We start from the raw sequence: 20,660 nt of genomic DNA on the forward strand, positions 1-20,660 counted from the left end.
GAAGACCCAGGGAATGATACACCCAAGGCGAAAGGTGGTTTTTGCGCGAAAAATACAGTTCTCTTCCGGAACATCTCCCAACTCCAATTGATTGATATTTCGGGGGACCTGGCTCTCTCCTTAGCAGTTGGCAGTTTCTAATTAAAAATGGCAAAGCTCTCTGTGTGTGTGTGTGTGTGTGTGTGTGTGTGTGTGCGCGCGCGCGCGTGCAATTGGACTAGAGGAGGAGAAAAGAGGAATTAATGCTCGGATGCTCAGGGGCCGTGCAGGCCGGGCTATTAGTCGAACACGTCCCAAAATGTTGAAATGAATGATTCCAGCTCACTCCCCGATCCGCGGAATCCCATCACAAGTGGATGCACCCCCTGACCGGGTACTGAGGGGGGTGTGTGTGTGTATGTGAGTGTTGGGAGGGTGATGGAGAAGGGGAGAGGCCAGTTATCTTTAGCAAATACCTTTTCCGGGGTCCAGAGAGGCAAGAACCAACCCCCTCCCCAATCCCCCTAAAATTGTTGATTGGTACAATTTAAAAGCTTTGGAAAATCGCACCGGCAATGAGAGCAGGCTATTCCCCTGCGGGGATTCATTCATTCAGTCAGTCGTATTTACTGAGCGCTTACTGTGTGCAGAGCACTGTCCTACGAGGGGATGCGGGAAGACTTGGCCCCCTTGGGGACCATGCCCTTGCAGTGCCAAAAATTGGGGGGTTTCCGAGGCGGAGGAGCCTAAATCCTCACGCTTGATCTTAGAGGTCCAGAAGGAGCGCCTTTGCACGGTCCGGGATGCTCCTGTAACCAGGGTGTTCCGAGCACGCGCCCGCGTGCCCGCGAGTCTGGGCGCGTACCCCCCCATTCCCCCATGCGCGCTCCCCGGCCAGGCCACAGTCGTCCCCCTTCTCATTGTCCTCTGAAATTACTCTCCTGGAAGGAGACTGGAGGCAGTCCCCTAATGAATTAGGTGTTTCTCCTAAATTCCCAGCATCCGGGATTGGGAGCTGTGGCCGGGATCTTCCCCCTCCCAAGGATGGTTGATTTACTGCTTGCTCCGGGCAGAGGTTTAGGGAGGAGGGTGGTTGGGACTTGTCAAAGGGAAAGGTCCCAGAATTTGACTGGAGAGAGAGAAGTGCTCTTTTTCTTTTTTCTTTTTGGCCCATCTTGGTCTTCTGGAAGGATTATTTCCCATTCGGGAAGGCAGAGGGGTGGGGAAGGGGGGAGAAAAGGGATGTCTACCCAATGGGGTGGGGATGTCCTAACTGAATTCTGAAAACTCTCTCCTCATTTAACCCCTCAGACTTTTCCTGGAAGTTGACCTGTTCTCTAGTCATTGAATTCACACCACAAAATAGCATGATTAATGCCTTAAATGGACATGTGCAAGTCCCACTATCATATATATATGTGTATATATATATATATAATTATATGTATTACATGTGTGTGTGTATCTATATATACACATATATGTATATGGACTTGTGGATCTAAATAGGCATAGATCTATGGGTCTCTAAATCCACTAAGTGAATTTGTAAATGCAGTGTATTCTTCTCCCGCAAGTGCATCATGAAAATGCAGCCAGTGTGTCCAAGATAATGCTGCTCCAGTGGCTTTGGCCTCTACTCGTTAATCGCCGAGTTTTATTCCTGCTCTTAGTAGCTATTTCTCTCGTCAGAAAGCCAGCGGGGGATTGCTATGGAAGAAAGCATAATTCACTTTATGAAAAGACCAGTAGGAGGTGCCCTTAATAAGGCCAAGGAGCTGGTTGGCTGTTTGGCCAAATTCCCATTCAGCAGGATGTTTTAAAGACTTTGTTGATTGGTAACAAAGGATTATGGAGATGCAACACAATGGGGCTGTGTCATTCACACTTCCCAACTAAATCTGAAAGCTGCTTTGGAGATGTAAGCAATTGTTAAAACAGAGCCCACAAAGAACAGTGTTGCAGTGTCACCATAGGGTGAGGAATATGACACTTTGGAAGTAGACCCGAAGTCCTCTTATCTTTTGCCAGTGTCTGTGTAAAAGGGCACTTTATAATATCAGTCCTCACGTATCAATTTTATAATTGATTTGAGTTAAAATTCAATGGAGGCACACAGATGCCAAACATAATCTAACCCTTTGCAGCAACCACTCTTTTGAAGTGAAGAATGGAGAGGTCGCAGTATATTTTCCCAAAGTTCATGCAGGTAAAGTTTCACCCCAGAAGGCCTACAAGCAGCTCTGAAGTGTGTGCACGCCTTGAAAATGAGGGCCACAGATATATTCTTTTTTCTCTCGGGGAAGAAAGGCTTGACTTATACAATTGGGTGTGATGTTGAAGATAGTGTGTCAGAACTTCGTGGACCTGGGTAGTAAGGTAATCAGGTCCTCTATGAATGGTGCAGTATAAATCAAAGTGACCTGTCACAGCTTCCATTTCACACATAGTGCAGTTACCCTCTGAGTTATGGAGCATGTGAAACTCCACCACATGTGTTATATGTGAATCTATTAGGCTGAGGCGACTTGCTTTAATGCTTTTAAAAGCTGGGTTGACCATGGCTGCTGATAAGCATTTTTGAGGAAGGATTTATAACTTATTCCGCTATATGCACTTTACCTTTCTTTTGCAAGGTAATCTCTTTGTAGTGGTTCCAGCTTTAATCCCTTTTTAATTTCTGAATGAACTTTTCCACTGTTTCCCAGTGGTTTTGAGTACCAGACGCTTTTGCTAAATGATAGTCAAGGTCTCACTGCCAGAGTTCGTACAGATTTGCTCTTGAGACCTAGTGGAAACTAGAAGCGGTGGCCCACACATTTTTAGTCTGAATTTCTCAGTGGAACCTTTGAGTGCCAGTAATCTTCCCCAATATCATATTCACCTGCTGCAAAATAGGGAATCTATTTTTGTGTTACTGACATGCTTTAAGTTTAACAGTATGCAACACGTGCAAAGTTCCTAAAGTGATTTGTGCCTGAAAGTTTCTGCAGTTTGGACCCTTGGGCATCAACTAAACTCAGCCTCCCCAGCTACATATTCCTGGCTAATCTGAGGTAGCAGCTTGCAATGTTCATCAGTTTTGGAGTTTGGGAAGAAATTTACAAACAAATATCATCATCAGTGGTTCTTACCGAGCATTTACTCTGTGCAGAGTACTCTACTAAGTGCTCAGGAAAGTAGAGAAGCAGCATGGTCTAGTGGCAAGGGCAGGGGCTTTGGAGTCAGAGGTTGTGGGTTCCAATCCCAACTCCATCACTTGTCTGCTGTGTGGCCTTCAGCAAGTCACTTCACTTCTCTGTCCTTCAGTTTCCTCATCTGAAAAATGAGGATTAAGACTGTAAGCCCCATGTGGGACAGGGACCGTGTCCAACCTGAATAGCTTATATCTACCCCAGAGCTTAGAACAGTGCTTGGCACATAGTATGCACTTAACAAATCCCATAATAATAATGATAATAATTTTTATTATTTTTATTACAACACATAATAATAACAATAATTGTATTTGTTAAGGACTTGGTATGTGCTAAGCACTGTTCTAAGCACTGGGGTAGATACAAAGTAAACAGGTTGACCCATGGGGGGCTCACACTTTTGATCCCCGTTTTACAGATGAGGCAACTGAGGCACAGAGAAGTGAAGTGACTTGCCCAAGGTCACACAGCAGACAAGTGGCGGAGGCGGGTTTAGAATCCACGTCCTCTGACCCCCAAGCCCGGGCTCTTTCCCCTAAGCCACGCTGCTTCTCAAAAGCATTTGTAGATACATTCTCTATGCTTCTTTTAAACAAATTGAGACACTTTATAAATAAATATACTTTGCCTTCAAAGAGTTGCATGTGTCAAGTGCTGGAAATGAACTGATGGCTGGCTCACATATTTACCAGGAGGAAAAGCCAAATTAGAGGAATGGCATGGGTTCTCTGCCACCACTTATATAAATGAGTGGAGGAGGAGGAGGTTAAGCTCTGGGGGTGCTTTTGCCAAAATTTTCTATTAGGATAGACTTGATCGAATTAGCTCACCACTGTTTAGAAGCATCCGTCGTGCATTAACTCCTCCAAATATTTACCGAGGCACAATTCTTCCTATCCTAAAAGATTCACTCACAAATTCCTTTCCCATGTTGGCAATATGTTCATCGGTTTTAGCATTTGATCCATGCTTCTTACTTGAATGGTGAATTTTAATGATTTAATCCAACTCAGATGATAATCTCCTAGATGAACTATATATGTAAATTCACAGAAACTGTGGTTTTGCATGAGTAAGAAGAGTAATGACATAACTCCTCTGAGGATTTCTTCATTAATTAACTCAAGATAAAAAGTCACTTGGTTTGGTTAGAATACTGTAATCCCTTTAGTGAAGTGGGAAATATTGTATAGCTCCAATTCATAAAACATAAACACAGTGACCCGTTTTCCTCCTACTCTCTTTTTATATCTTTGCTTTATGATGAAACAAAGAAGATTTAAGGATTTTTCTACTTGTCAGACAGTTATATCTAAAAGAATTAACTCTTAGAACCTCACTAAGATATGATTGAAAAATACTGAATTAAATATAAACACAATGCTCTGTGATTTGTTCAATTTCTGGGTAGGCTCTGCTTGGGTATAACTCACCGATCCCCTTAGAATCAGAGCACTCGTTTCATACTCACATAACATCAGTACAAATTCTCTTGTGAGGTAGAGGAAAGGCTTTCACACCATTATGAAACTTAGGATCAATTCAACAGGTGCCGTGGTTGGTACAAGATCTAAGATCTGAAACAATATAGCTGACAGGAATTCTCAGGACCCATACAAAATTTCAATACCAGGTCTCCTACCTCTGTCTCCCTGTCTCCTGCCATTCCCTAAACAAAGTCTATATTAAAATTTTATTGACTGTTTATGTTCATGGTCCTCTGTGGATAACTGCCGAAAAGAGAGTCAAATTAATTTCAGCGAGAGAGAGGGATGAGGCAAAAAAGGAGAATATTGTTCTGCCCATCCAGTAACAGCTGGACCAGGGCATAATAAGGTATGTGCTCAGCAACCTTTAATAATAATAATAATAATTAATAATAATAATAATTATTAATAATAATAATAATGTTGGTATTTGTTAAGCGCTTACTATGTGCCGAGCACTGTTCTAAGCGCTGGGGTAGACACAGGGGAATCGGGTTGTCCCACGTGGGGCTCACAGTCTTCATCCCCATTTGACAGATGAGGGAACTGAGGCACCAAGAAGTGAAGTGACTTGCCCAAAGTCACACAGCTGACAAGTGGCAGAGCCAGGATTCGAACCCATGACCTCTGACTCCAAAGCCCGTGCTCTTTCCACTGAGCCACGCTGCTTCTCAACCTTTCTTTTCCTCTGCCAGTCAACTCGACATGGAGATGGAATCATTTCATTTTATGCTGTTGTCATTATTCTGAATCTAGATCCAGTAACTTTTTTGGTTTGAACACACCTATTAGTAGTCCTATTTAAAGGGACATCACATGCTTACTTTTTTGATAAACTTTTATCCATTTTCATAAGCTCTCTCTATGTATGCTTACCTCACAACTGGCATACCTGTTACCTATGATATGCTCTGCAGTCTTGAAAGAACTTTAACTTTCATTGATTTTTTTCTCTTTCTACGGATCAAGAAAACTTTTAGGATTTTTTTTAGGGTGGCGGATATTTATCAAATCTGGAGAAATATATTTTAGGCAACTATATGACCACATGATAAAACCATTCCATCAGTCTGTTTTATATAACTTTTCCCAAAACACCCCTTTCATGGCAACTTGTCACTTATGGAGTCCTATTATTCATTCCATCAGTCAATAGGTAAGATTTATTAAGTGATTTTAAGGATGAAAATCCAAATGTGTAGGCAACATAGAAGGGAGAGGGAGTTGGAGAAAACTTAACTGGGGAAGATCTATTGGAGGAGATATGACCTTAGTAAGACTTTGATGGTCCTCAATTAACAGGTGTACAATAAGTAGTATTTATTGAGCATCCCTGATCTCTGATTTGTTTTAATATGTCTCCCCCTGTAGGCTCTGTACACTTGATATTCACCTCAACCAGCAGCACTGATGTACATATGCAGAGTTCATTTATTTTTATTAACGTCTTGTCTCCTCCTGTAGGCTGTAAGTTCCTTGTGGGCAGGGATTGGGTCAATGAGCTTTGTTGTACTTTCCCGAGCAATTAATAATGATGGTACTTGTTAAGCACTTACTATGTACCACGCACTGTTCTAAGCACTAGTTCAGTGCTCTGCTCTATACAAAGTAAAAACTCAAAGAATAACATTGATTGATTGATCTATTGTTTGCAAAACTCTGTACTCAGCTCATGGGAGGGTAAAATGGAATTAATTTAGTGGGAAGGGTCATCTGTGGGCAATGGGGAAAGACCAGTGCCTTCTACTTTGGGAGGTGGCAGAGATCGGAGTTAAAGCTGGTGGGATTTTAGGAAAAGTTATTGCCTTGACCATTCTCAGTTCCCTTTTCTGACCATCTGAAGCCAGGTGATTGAGCCATGACCCACAGATGATGTTTTTCCTCTGGATAATGTTCTGAGAGGCATTGTATCAACTTATCATCTCCCTATAATGGACAAGGATGAAGGCAGAGAATTGAATACTGATAAGACTGTAGAAAACCTAGATAAAAATATTTTAAATGCTGTTTTTCAAATTACAGCTCAAAGTGGAAAAAAACCCACCCATACCACTGTTCCACTGTGAAATGGAAAGCATATTGCTCCATAATGCTTTCCTTGGTAGTTTACAGCTAACTGAACTGTAAACCAAAGCCAAGTTTTAGAGAAATGTAATAAAAGCATGTGATTAAATCCTCCTTCCTTTTACTATTGAGGTTCATTATTAGCAGGGTTAATGCCATTCTGGAGTGCATTTCATATAGGATGCTAAAGGCCCAACTATTTCTGCACAGATTTCTTGCAGGAAGACAGGACTAAGAAGAACACAAATCACTTCAAGGCAATTGATTATGTTTTGTAAAGCCCTTTGTCCTATAGTACTGAATAGCCCTGTGCTATTCCAGTTAAATGTGAGGAATGATTTCCTTTTACCCTGTTGTATCTTACAAGGCAGGTGACTGTCCTCTAAACCTTTCCATTTTTTTCTCCTCCCCCTTCCACCTGACTTCATGGCATCGGACCAACCTTTGGCTTTCCTGTAGAAAGCTCTGGGGTGAATTCGCTGAACAAGTCATGCTAAAGGTTCAGTATCTTAATGAGTGACCCCTCCATCAGCAAGTCTTGTTAGTCTGCTATTTGTGGCTATGAGGCTTGGCCTCTGATCCATTGCTCATAGAGAAGGGGGCAGAAAGCCCATGGGGCTTCTCATTAGCTTAATTTCTCAGGTTCAACTTCAGGGAATATTGGTTTGCTAGACCATTTCTAAGTGGACAGCTTCAGCGGAGAAAAGATCTTCAATTCTACATCTCTCTCTTAGTAATCTGGAAGCTGACAATTAATAATGGAGCCACCGCTATTCACTTCTTTTTTCTGATTGTTTTGTGATACTTCCCTTCTCTGCGCATGCACGTACAAAAATACAAACACACATTTTTATTAATTACTGGCACTAGCTAGCCTCTGGATAAATGAACAATTGGCAATTTTCCTATTAATGAAGACATAGTGGGCAATTGAACCAGATAATTCAAGCTCCTTGTGGGCAGGGAATGTGCCAGTTCCTGGTTTTACACTTTCCAAGTCCAAAGTACAGTGCAATGCACCAAATAGATGCCCAAGAAATGCTATTACTACTATTACTATTACTACAACACATATGACTACTGTTTTAATTCAGAGTAACATAAAAATAGCGCTATGGATCATGTGCAATTAAGATTGGCTGTGTCTGAGTTTATCAGATGATCACTTCTCCTTTCACTTGTGCTTCCTATGGGTTCCTGGTTTGAACTTATCTCTCGATTAGGTGGGCCCTTTCTAAGAGACTTCAGAAAATTCGGGATGTTATAGAACTCCTTGGAGATTTGGAATTTTCTGAGCTGACTTCTGAGAAATAAGCTCCTTACAGAAAAAGCATGGCCTAGTCGAAAGACCACAGGCATGATAGAGGACCTGAGTTCAAATGCCGACTCCACCACTTGCCTGCTGTCTGACCTTGGTCAAGTCACTTAATTTTTCTGTGCCCCAGTTTCAGGGAACATGTGTCCAAACTCTGTTACATTGTACTGTTTCAAGCACTTAGCAGAATACTCCGCATAGTGAAAGCTCAATAAATACAATTGATTGATTATAAAATGGTGGTAATATACCTGTTCTCCCTGTTAGACTGTGAGCCCAAGGAGGGCAGGGATTGTGTCCTGTCTGAACATCCTGTATCTACCCTAGCAATTAATACAGTACTGGGCAAATTGTAACCACTGAACAAATACCACAATTATTTATTGGATTGTGAGGCATCTGACTTCACTATTACTAAATCAATTTAGACAATTTCCCTTGAGTTTTATGAAAGGCAACTCAAAACTAAACAGACTAGAATCTTTCATACTAAAGCCAAGTAAAAGTGTCCAAAACAAACAGGAGAACATACTAGAATGCTTACCCATGAAGCAGATAATATAGATTATCCCACCAAATCATTCCTATGTGGTGGCCCTGGGGATGAATTGCTTAACCAAACAGATTTATCTTAGTAATACACACCACATTTTGGAGCAAATACAAAATTGGTGGTCCCAAGCCCTTAATTAGGTGCACTGCATACAATAAGCAATCAATTAACCAATCATATTTAGTAAGTGCTTACTCTGTGCAGAGCACTGTACAAAGAGTTTGGGAGAGTACACTGTAAAAGAGTTAGTAGATATGTTCCTTGCTCACAACGAGCTTACAGTCTAGAAGATGAGCTTATGCTCAGTAAGTACTATTGTTATGATCCTTCTATAAATGACAAAAACAAAGTTTGTGTCTCTACTTGTGAGAACTAAATATATCATGCTGGGTTGAATTTGGATCAATCAATCAATCAATCAATCAGGATGTAATTAAACTTTACATAGCACTTACTCTGGTCACATCCTTTATGTAAAATAAAATAATATAAATCATGGTATTTGTTAAGCACTTACTACGTGCAAAGCACTGTTCTAAGCGCTGGGGGATACAAGATGATCAGGTTGTCCCACGAGGGGCTCACAGCTTTTTAATCCCCATTTGACAGATGAGGTAACTGAGGCCCAGAGAAGTCAAGTGACTTGTCCAAGGTCACACAGCTGACTAGTGGCAGAGCTGGGATTAGAACCCGTGACCTCTGACTCCCAAGCCTGCGCTCTTTCCACTGAGCCATGCTGCTTCTCTAACTGTTGACCAGAAATTGGATTTATAAGTGATGCTGACCTCATTTTTGCTACACTCTTTTACATGTTATACACACCCAGAACATTCATTTTATGTCAGTCATTCTTTGGTTCCCTCTGACTGGACAAGCTAAGTAAGCCCAAAGGATCAAATGTAGTCATTTAGATGTTTTAGCCCTGGGCCATCTTAGGATTCATCTTCTCTCCAGACTGGTCACAAATGAGTTGACTGAAAGATCCAAGCAAACTCCCTGCTTTCTGTGGTACTCGTCCATTGTTCCCCTCCTCTTTCTCCTCTTTGTAGGCTCACAGAAGAATATAAATTAGAGAGGAAATCTGCAAAGCTATCTCTTTCAAGGCTAATTTCTGTGCAGTACTGTTCCCTACAGGGTCCTTTCCAGTTATTTTTTCAGTCTGGCTTCAGATCTCTCTAGGGATAACCCGCCCACCATTTTCCTCAGGAGGCTTTTCAACAATTTATCAGTTCTCACTGTCAAGATTTTGTATAAATTTATCCTAAAATGTCCTTTTCTAAATATTCATCCCATTTCTTCTATCTTGCACCACACTACATCCCTTCCAACCTTGCTGAATAAACCTTATCCTCCTTTGTATTTAAATCCTTTTGATATTTCTAGCTATCAATCATACCTCTTCTCCCCCACCTCCCCGGACAGGCTTCACTTAGCCATGCTATAAATACTTCGGTCTTTTAATCTTTCCCCAGATATCCCTCTAGCCTCTTAATCATCCTCATTTCTCTTCACTGCGCTTCCCTCCTTCCCCACCCCCGTCACCATTCCCCCAGTTTATCTAGCTATTTCTGGTAATAAGGGACCTAACATTTACCATGCTGTTCTCAGGCCAATGTCATCAGTCAAAGGAAGAGTGGGTTGGGTCTACAGTTAGCCTGTCCCAAAGATGGACGCGTATACCCCTGCTAATCATGGTAACACTGGCCGTTTGTGTTGGTCTTGTTTTTGAGATATTTTAAGCTGGTTGTCAGAATGTGTTTCTGGAGAGGGGAAGATCTATTCTAGCTGCATTTATGGCTCCACAGTGCAGAAAGAGACTGAAAGCCCCTTCCACACAGGCCTGCTGTGGGCAGGAAACATGTCTATCAACTCTGTATATTGTACTCTCCCAAGCATGTGTTACTACAGTGCTCGGCACATAGTAAACGCTAAATAAATATGATTGATTCTACACCATAGGGCTTCAATGTATCTTTAAAATGTTTCTTTTTCTCACCTGGTTTATGGTCCTTCACTTCAGATCACCAAACAAAACATACTTCTTGGAAATCTCCTGCCATCCATTCTCCTCTTTCCCCCTTCCCAGTTACGTGGTGCGACAATCAGCGGTACTTCAATACTGCCAGGTTTGTGATTTTGACTTGCCACTTGATGTTAAGTATGACACACAGGTTATACCGTAGCATCTGCTCAAGTTGTAGGTCCAGGCCACTATGCCATAGAGGAGGGAGGATTGTAAGCCATCCTAACTTCAGTTTGATCTGAAACCTGATACTATAATGCTTTTATTCACTGTCAGTCTCTCAAAGGATAAATTGGGCTTCTTGACTCAATTTTCTCCTTATTTGCCTATCAGAGTGATGTTGGACAATGTGTGAAAAAATTCAGCTCTAAATTGCTGAGAAAAATCTTTACTTGTGGACTGAGTTTCCCAGGTGCCGATAGATACAAGATAGGTACAAATCTCAGTCTTCCTTAAGCTAATTGTTAATAATAATGTTGGTATTTGTTAAGCGCTTACTATGTGCAAAGCACTGTTCTAAGCGCTGGGGGGATAGAAGGTGATCAGGTTGTACCTCATGGGGCTCACAGTCTTCATCCCCATTTTACAGATGAAGTAACTGAGGCCCAGAGAAGTTAAGTGACTTGCCCAAAGTCACACAGCTGACAAGTAGTGGAGCCGGAATTAGAATCCTTAACCTCTGACTCCCAAGCCCATGCTCTTTCCACTGAGCCAATAGTCCAGACCACTTTGTTGATTCTGCAAAGCAATTCATAATGAGGTGCGTGTCTTTGAATGGGAGTGCATCCAGCAAAGACTCAGTGGCCAATAGCAGCTTCTGCAGGATTGATGTAAGGGCTTTAGATGACTGTCCTTTACCTGTGGAATCGGAAGAATTTCCCTTAGGAACTGAAGTTTAATTTTAATGCTGCTTTCCTGTTTCCTTGGAGTATCGTTGAACCTGGCCGCATCGGGTAGGTTGATTAAGACCTTTAAGATACGGTACTTCCAAGGAACATGTGTTAGGACATTAGTGCTAGGACATTAGCTCGGGGAACATTCTCTAAGGGATAACCAATTCTGGAGGGTTTTTTTTTAACTCAACTTTCATGCTACATTGTAATTTTAAGTGCTTAAGTAAAAGGTATAAAAGTGGATATTTTCCAGATATGTTCAGATATGCTCATATATGTTGAAATTTCCATCTGACCTTTATTGGATCCAGAGGTAACTGTGCCTCAGTCACCTCATCTGTAGAATGGAAATTGTTACTGTGAGTTCCATGTGGGACATAGACTGTGTTTAACCTGATAAGCTTGTATCTCCCCCAATGCTTAGTAGAGTGCCTGGCCCATAGTAAATGCTCAATAAATATGACTTTGAAGAAGTAGGTGATTCGTGGAGGACTACTGCCTTCTTGACACTCACTGTTGACTGTTCAGTGACTCCTCCCATAAGACAAAAGTGCCATCACTTCATATTTGCAGCAAAGGGATACTCAGTAGGGCTGAGAGTTTTTAGTTAAGGTACATTGTAAGGCAGAGGACTAGAGAGATGAGAAGGGGTCTAGACTTCTTTAGACTGATATGTTGGCAGTGATAGTTATCTCAACAGTGATAGCCTTTAACAACAATAATAGTGATAATATCTCTTCCCAACAAGGACAGCTCTAGAGAGTGTTGAACTTCCAAGAAAATCAAGTAGTAAAAAATACTGTTTCCATTTCAGCTTAGTAGACCTACTTGTGGGGCTTTAAAAGGAGACCCACATGTGGAGTTGGAGATCTCATTTGCTGGCCATACTAACTTGAAAGCACTCTTTTGGTGTGAGGTTTCCATGCTAACCTCTTTTTTCCTCTAAGGCCATGATCCCCTCCATTTTGCTGAAGAATAAAAAAGCCTTTAAAAGCACTCGTTGTATGTTCAATCCACTCTTTTCTTTCTTTCCTCTCACAAATGCTCGAAAAGAGAAAAAAAAATCGGGAATTTAAAAGGGGACTGTTGGAGGTCAATCCAGATTTTTTCCCTTTTCTCTCTGCTCTCTCTTTGCACTGACTCTGATCCCCCGAATGGGGAGGAACTTAAATGAGGCCCCTGGGCATTCAGCCCCACTACTGCCTTCCTCCCTCCTTAGTCTCTCTAGCTCAGATGTTGAAGATATAAATGTTTGCAGTAGGATGCCAACAAGTAACTTAATGCTGAGTCATACCTTTGATTGATTTTCTGGAGGCCTCAAACAGGTCTGGTTCTCGTTTGGGGGAGACCTCTGTGGCCAGTGATTTTTAGAGCTTGGAGGGCAAGGGAGGGGTGGGCTGTGACCATAAATCAGTGTAGATTTCCTTGCAGACTTGCCTTTTGTTGGAGGACTGAGAGGTATACTGGAGTCTTGTGTAGCAGCTCACAGTCAGAGCCGCAGGAAAGGAGTTCTGGGGTTTTACTCCTTGAATCAGATCAGCATGAGTGAAAGTTACCAACAGTTTTCCTGTTGGGGGAAGTTTCTGCTTATTTCATGCTTTGGCTGCCAATTACACCGTCCTTTTGAAAGTTGTACTGTGACTTCCTGGAAACCATTTCTTATCTAAGCCAAAACTTCTTTGTGGGAGATGGAATAACTTTTCACATTCATCTCTTGAGCTGGAGGTGAGGGAATCCTGTATCATCTGCCTTTTGATGAAAATTAAAGTCCCAAATTAGTATTAGGAGATAGCATCACAAAATAGCTTGGTCTGCTTTTGGGCCAATTTTGAGAGTTGGCTTAGACTATGAATGGAACAGTCTCAGGGAAACCACAAGTATCCATCCGCAAAGGACTGTGAACTACTGTGAAGGTAGGGAAAAGTACAGAAAAATGGGGAGAGCCAAAGGGAAGCCAAATCCTGGACTATAGAAAGGAACTCAAGAAGGCTGCTAGGGAAGCTGATTTGTTTTCTCCTGAATGTACCTGGCGAATCATATGATACATTTTTTGCTGGTATCTAGACCTGTTTCAGCTGGAACTAAATGCTACTGAATTCAAGGTTTTTAAAGACTTGGAGAGTCATGTGCTCTCGCTTTGACCCCTCTACATCATTTAATGTGAGGGATCATCATTATGGTACACATTAAAAACTAATAATGTGCCAAACACCCTGCTAAGGGCTGGGTTAGGTAAAAGGCAATCAGATCAGATATAGTTCGTGTCCTACATGAGGCTCAAAGTCTAAAAGGGAGGACGAGCAAGTATTTAATTCCCATTTTACAGATTCGGAGACCGAGGCACAGAGAGGATAAGGTTAAGTAACTTGTCCTAAGTCACCCAGCAGGAAAACTGTGGGTCTTGGATTAGAATCTGAGTCTCCTGATTCTCAGGCGTGTGGTCTTTACATGTTAATTCACTCACCTACACTGCCAAGTATTTGGAAGCTGGGTAAATGAAATAAAATAATGAACAAATGCTTAATGATTGGTGTTTCTCTCTCTCCCTTGATTGCTGGCAGTTGAAAACACACCATTTAACCCACCAGCCTGAAAGGCTGGGATTCTCTTACTTATCAGAAACTCCTTGATCCCAGGTAATGAAGTAATCAAATGATACGTAGAAATACCTAGCAATACTGCAACAACTCAGAGACTTATGCATGTGCTTTTGAGCCTCAAGATCTTTTGATTTTGAACTCCATCTCCTGGTCTGACACAGAATTGGTAATATTCTAGAAGTAAGGCAGATATGGCCACACTACTCTAACTAACTGAGAAGCGGTATGGCCTAGTGGCCGTAGAGACTGGGCCTGGGAGTTAGAAGGACTTGAATTCTAATCCTGACTTTGCCACTTGTCTGCTATGTGATCTTGGGCATGTCATTTCACTTCTCTATGCCTCAGCTACCTCATCTGTAAAATGGGGATTAAGATTGTGAGCCCTATGTAGAACAGGGACTGTGTCCAACCTGATTAACTTGTATCTACCCCCCATGCTTAGTACAGTTCCTGGCACATAGTAAGTGCTTAACAAATGCCATTAAAAAATTGAAGTGAGCAGTCTAGCATACAAAGTTGTGGCAGAAATTACTTCATCACCTTTACAATGGGTTTTCTGTGGCACTGGAAAATGGCTTCCTAGGACACTACATTATTCTTTTTGAAAGAGTAGAATTTTATTGGCTTAGCTTGTATGTGTTTATAAACAGTAGGTACCACAGTGAGAGGTTCTATTGAGATTCATAGAGACCTTGTAGAAAAAAATCAATGAAATATGATAATATTCGCTTAAAATAACACAGGGAAGCCAACCCTTAAACTCTGACAAGCTCTTATAGGGCTTTCTGCCAGAGAAAATGTGCACCCTGGAGAATGTACATGAGAAGCCAACTCTGCCCACACTGCAAATGAGGAGGGAAGAAGCACAGATTGTGGTTAGGGAAAATGAGCAAATTTTACACGGCTGAGATTTTTTCTTATCCTCTTTAAATGTGTATGTTGGCGAAGAGCCTCTCAACTCCCTTGGCACAAGTACTTTATTTTGAATTGTCTTTGTGATTCATAATGGAAATGGTTCTAACCTCTCACATGTTGGGGAAGCTGGTGCTGAGTGGTAATACAGCAGTTTTAGTTATCCATAAAATTAGCCAGCATTATCCAGCTCAGAAATGGTGAACTTTAGGAGAATTGATTCTGATCTAAAAATGCATCCAAACTGGGGTGGAATTTAAAGTAGAGGGAGAATATTGGGGAATTTGCAGGTCTCGTCTCATTAATGAAATCAAGGGCTTTCCTAGAGGAAATGAAACGGCAGCTCTGGATTCTCTGCTGCTTTTTTGTTTTGCTTTGTTTTTATGGTATTTGTTAAGCACTTACTATGTGCCAGGCACTGTACTAAGCACTGGGTAGATTCAAGTTAATCAGCTTGGGCACAGTCACAATTATTTAAATATCAGGTGGTTATTTCCTCCACTATCCATCAACCCATCAGGTTAAGATGCTAACAGGTTTTGGTGACTCAAAAGGTCCTAGGGTTCTGAAGGACAGTGATACCATGGTAAAAGAAGGGTCTGAAACACAAGTCTGGTCCCTGAACATATGCTAAAATAAGCCCCCTGAAATTTACCATGGGTTTGTAATGAAAAGTTACATTTGAAAAGTTGAGAAGCAGCATGGTCAAGAGGATAGAGCACGGGGCTGGGAATCAAAAGGACCTGGGTTCTATGTCTAGCTCTGCCATTGGTCTCCTGTATGACCTTGGGAAAGTTACTTAGCTTTTCTGTGCTTGTTACCTCTTCTGTAAAATGGGGATCGAGAATGTGAGCAACATTAATAATAATGTTGGTATTTGTTAAGTGCTTACTATGTGCAGAGCACTGTTCTAAACACTGGGGTAGATAGAGGGTAATCAGGTTGTCCCACATGAGGCTCACAGTCTTCACCCCCATTTTGCAGATGAGGGAACTGAGGCACAGAGAAGTGAAGTGACTTGCCCACAGTCACACAGCTGACAGGTGGCAGAGCTGGAATTCGAAGCCATGACCTCTGGCTCCCAAGCCCATGCTCTTTCCACTGAGCCATGCTGTTTAGCGACATAAACTGTGTCCAACCTGCTTAGCTCGTACCTATCCCAGCACTTGTTACATTGCCTGATACATAGTAAGTGCTTAAAAAATACCATAAAAAAAATTATGAGGTGGTTGAAGATGAGCAGTTCTTTCCATCATTTAGGTAGTATATCTGCCAGTTGCAGTGGTGGTTTAGTAAGCATTTTTCCCAACTGAAAAACTACCTCTTTGTGCCTGATGTGGGCATATTATCCTCTAGTTGATAGATGACAGTAGCTATTTCCTCATAACTTTTCTACAGTTTACTTTTCCAGAGGATCTGATACATGCCATAGCAAGAAGCATATGTAAAATACTAACTAAGGAGATTCGTCAAAGACGAAAGTTAAGGAATTGCACCTCATTCTCATAGCCAACGTATTTCAGGCCTTCTTCTGTACTAAGCAGTTCTGTGCTTTGACTTCACAAATTGTAGAGAATGCTTTGTTCAGATACCTATCTATGGTGCATAGTTTTGAGATGTGTTAACTTCCTCCTAAAAATATGTTCCTGGAATTAGAAGGAGCTGTGGCCAACTGAGAGCTGGTGGTTAAGGGTGTTGATTACAGTTCTAGATGGCTCTTTAAACATTTTCTTCCCTTTATTTTTGATTTCCTAATACAAGTGCTTGCCCAACTGATGGTTATTGTTGATATTTGTTGAGCATCTATAGTATGTATTTTCTATCCTTGATCGTTCCCATGAGGAGGAGTATTGAAATCCATTTAGGAGTATTTCTAAAGAAAAATGAACTAACTTTCAATTGTAGTACACCATTTTGTGATGGTTTTATGATTTATTGTTGATTATTGTCAACATTCAAGTACTTAGGACAGTGCTGCACACCTTTTGGGCAATTAATAAATACTTGCAGATTGAGGGGCACAGACCCTAAAGGAGGAGACAGATCTTATCTCAAAGTATCAGACTGTAGTATTTACGTTTGCTCTTTTCCTGTCTTCATTATTTCTAGTAAGCACTTAACAAACACCATAATTATTAATTTAACTCTCACAACAGTCAATGATCTCAAAAGTGGATACTCAGGGTTTTCATATGGAATTGTGTGGCCCTGTGGAAATAGCAGAACACTGGAAACTTGGGTTCTAATCCTATTTCTGCCATTGGCCTGCTACGTATCCTTGGATAAATGTCTTAACTTTCTTGTGTCTCAGTTTCCTCAGCTGTACAATAGGAATAAAATAGCTGCTCTCTGTTCCTATTCAATAGTATCCCTGTATGGGGCAGGACCTGGGTCCAGTCAGATTATCCTTTATCTATTCATTTATTCATTCAATTCTATTTGTTGAGTCCTTACTGTGTACAGAGCACTGTATTAAGTGCTTGGAAAGTACAATTCAGCAACAAATAGAGACAATCCCTGCCCACAGTGGGCTCGCAGTCTAGAAGGGGGGAGACAGACTTCAAAACAAGTAAACAGGCATCAGTAGCATCAATATGAATAAGTGGAATTATAGATCTATACACATCATTAATATAAATATAATTATAAATATGTACATATGTACACAAGTGCTGTGGTACGGGGAAGAGGGTAGAGCAAAGGGAGTGAGTCGGGCGATGAGAAGGGAGGGGAGCGAAAGAAAAGGGGGGCTTCATCTATTCCAATACTTACTGCAGTTGACTCATAGTAAGTGCTTAATAAGTACCTTGATTATAATTCAAAGTCTAGATTAAAATTAAAATATAATTCCACACATTATAAAATTAGAATCTAGGGATTCATTGCAAATTTCACCTTCTCTTCTATCCTTGTTATTAATGTATCTAGGGCATTTGTTGACTCACATATATGAATATAAAGCAAGGTAAAATAAATGGATACTTATTGCTTCCTAATCCTGGAAATAGACTGTAAGATTCCCAGGAGGGGGGAAGCAGGCTATTGGAATGGCAAATAATAAGTTGGCCCCTAGCAAAAGCCAAGAAATTGGCCTTATCTGTGAGGTGTTCACCTAATAGGTGGAGAGGACTATTTGCCTCAGAAGCCCTAACAATATCTAACTCACTAGAGTGTTGGGATAAGAAGATTTCCTCCAAGGACTTTCTGGCATAATTCTGCCAGGATACCAAAACCTTTTAGGTAGCGACTAGACAGGCATATGTTGTTTCTTTGAGATTGTATCCTTTTCTGCTTTCTCCTTGGTCCCAGACTCTGCCCAGTTGACTCCAACTACCCTCTCCACTCCATCACTAGTAGTTGCAGACTCTGAACATAGAGTTGATCCAGGGTGAAGGGACACGGCCTCTCGGGAAGGGAAAAGTTCTTTGGGTGGGAGTGTTGACAGGAGAGCTCCAGAAGTTACCCTGAAGTCCATGTGGTTTTATGGGCAGTGACCTTGTGGTGAAATGTAGTTTTCTTTTTTAATGGTGTTTACTAAGTGTTTACTATGTGCCAGGCACTTGTACTAAGCAGTGGGCTAAATACAAGCTATTCAGGTAGGACACAGTCCATGTCTCACGAGGGGCTCACAGTCTTAATCCCCATTTTTCAGATGAGTGACTAAGACAGTGAGAATTTAAATGACTTGCCTAAGGTAACAGAGCAGATAAATGGTGGAGCTGGGATTAGAACCCAGGTCCTTCTGATCTTTCAGTCCCTTGCTCTATCCACTAAGCCATGCAGCCTCTCTGTTTTGCAAGATGCACACCTACAGTATTTCCTTCCAGGAAAATTTGTCTTGTCTGCCTGGGGCAAACCTTGCTGTCTTAGGGCAGATTTGTCCCTCTCGGAGTTGAGACAGAGAAGGGGCTTTTCATTAGAATAATGTTGGTATTTGTTAAGTGCTTACTATGTGCCGAGAACTGTTCTAAGCCCTGGGGTAGATACAGGGTAATCAGGTTGTCCCACATGAGGCTCACAGTTAATCCCCTTTTACAGATGAGGTAACTGAGGCACAGAGAAGTTAAGTGATTTGCCCAAAGTCACACAGCTGATGAGTGGCAGAGCCGGTATTCGAACTCATGACCTCTGACTCCCAAGCCCGTGCTCTTTCCACTGAGCCACACTGCTTCTCTTTTCAAAACGTAGAACTGTCAAAATGGCCATTGATCATAACTCGACCAGCTATTTCTATGGAGATTAGTGAGAAGCAGCATGGGCTAATGTAGAAAGCACAGGACAGGGAGTCAGAAAACCTGACTGGGTTCTAATTTTGGTCTCGTCACTTGTCTGCTGCTTGACCTTGAGTAAATCACATAACTTTTCTGAACTTCTGTTTCTCTCATTCATGAAATGGGGATTAGTTCACTGTGGGCAGTGAACGTGTCTACCGACCCTGTTGAATTGAACTGTCCCAAGTGCTTAGTACAGTGCTTTGCACACAGAGAGTGCTCAATAAATCCAATTGATGAGGGAAGAAGTACATACTGTTTAAGTGCTCAATAAATACCACTGATCATTTGCCTTAAACGGGAGCTTGATGTGGGACAAAGACTGCATCTAATTGTATCTACCTCAGCACTTAGAATAGCATTTAACATATAGTAAGCACTTTATAACAGGGAAGCAGCGTCGCTCAGTGAAAAGAGCCTGGGCTTCGGTGTCAGAGGTCATGGGTTCGACTCCCAGCTCTGCCACTTGTCAGCTGTGTGACTGTGGGCAAGTCACTTAACTTCTCTGTGCCTCAGTTACCTCATCTGTAAAATGGGGATTAACTGTGAGCCTCACATGGGATAACCAGATTACCCTGTATCTACCCCAGCGCTTAGAACAGTGCTCTGCACATAGTAAGTGCTTAACAAATACCAGCATTATTATTATTATAAATACCATTTTTATTATGTATTATTAATGAACACAGGAGTGATAATATGCAAAGGAACTTCTCTTCATATGGAGGTATTATTTGGAAGGAGAGTAACTGGTGAAGCCTCTGCAGTTTTCTTGACTTAGAAAACCTGAAATCAGACCATGGTTTCCTAGAATTGAAAGGGACCATAAGAGATCATCTGATTCTGCCCATTTCCTCCAGGCAGGAGAACGACTAAATTATCCAAAATAGATGGATGAGTATTCTCTTGCCTTAGAGATCTCCGGGGATAATGCCTCGACAGGAGGCTTAAGTCTTAAATCATGAAAATGATAAAAATAATTGCCCCTCGTGACTCATCCCTGATCACTGATATTCTTTTTGAGCAGGTGTTTAAGGAGGTCCTACAAATAAAAGAAAGATTAAAAACCATCAGTAACAGTATCAGTAGTATTATAGCATAACTTCATACCCTATATCCCTAGAAGAAGGTTAACTTTGACTAAACACTTGGATGTTTTTCAGAAGCACTCAAGTGGATCAGGGTTTCATGGAAACAACATCCCATCATGGAATGCTTTTTCATGATGTGCAGGACCTGACAGCAGAAAGAACAGTTTTAGAATGCATTTTTGAAATAAATGTTACTCACATTTGAAAAAATGCCTTAAGTTCAGATTCCAAGCATAAAGAAGGTAGATACATGTTAATTGGGAAGTAGATTTCCC

This window comes from Ornithorhynchus anatinus, chromosome 3, assembly GCF_004115215.2.
Source record: "Ornithorhynchus anatinus isolate Pmale09 chromosome 3, mOrnAna1.pri.v4, whole genome shotgun sequence".
Lineage (NCBI taxonomy): Eukaryota > Metazoa > Chordata > Mammalia > Monotremata > Ornithorhynchidae > Ornithorhynchus > Ornithorhynchus anatinus.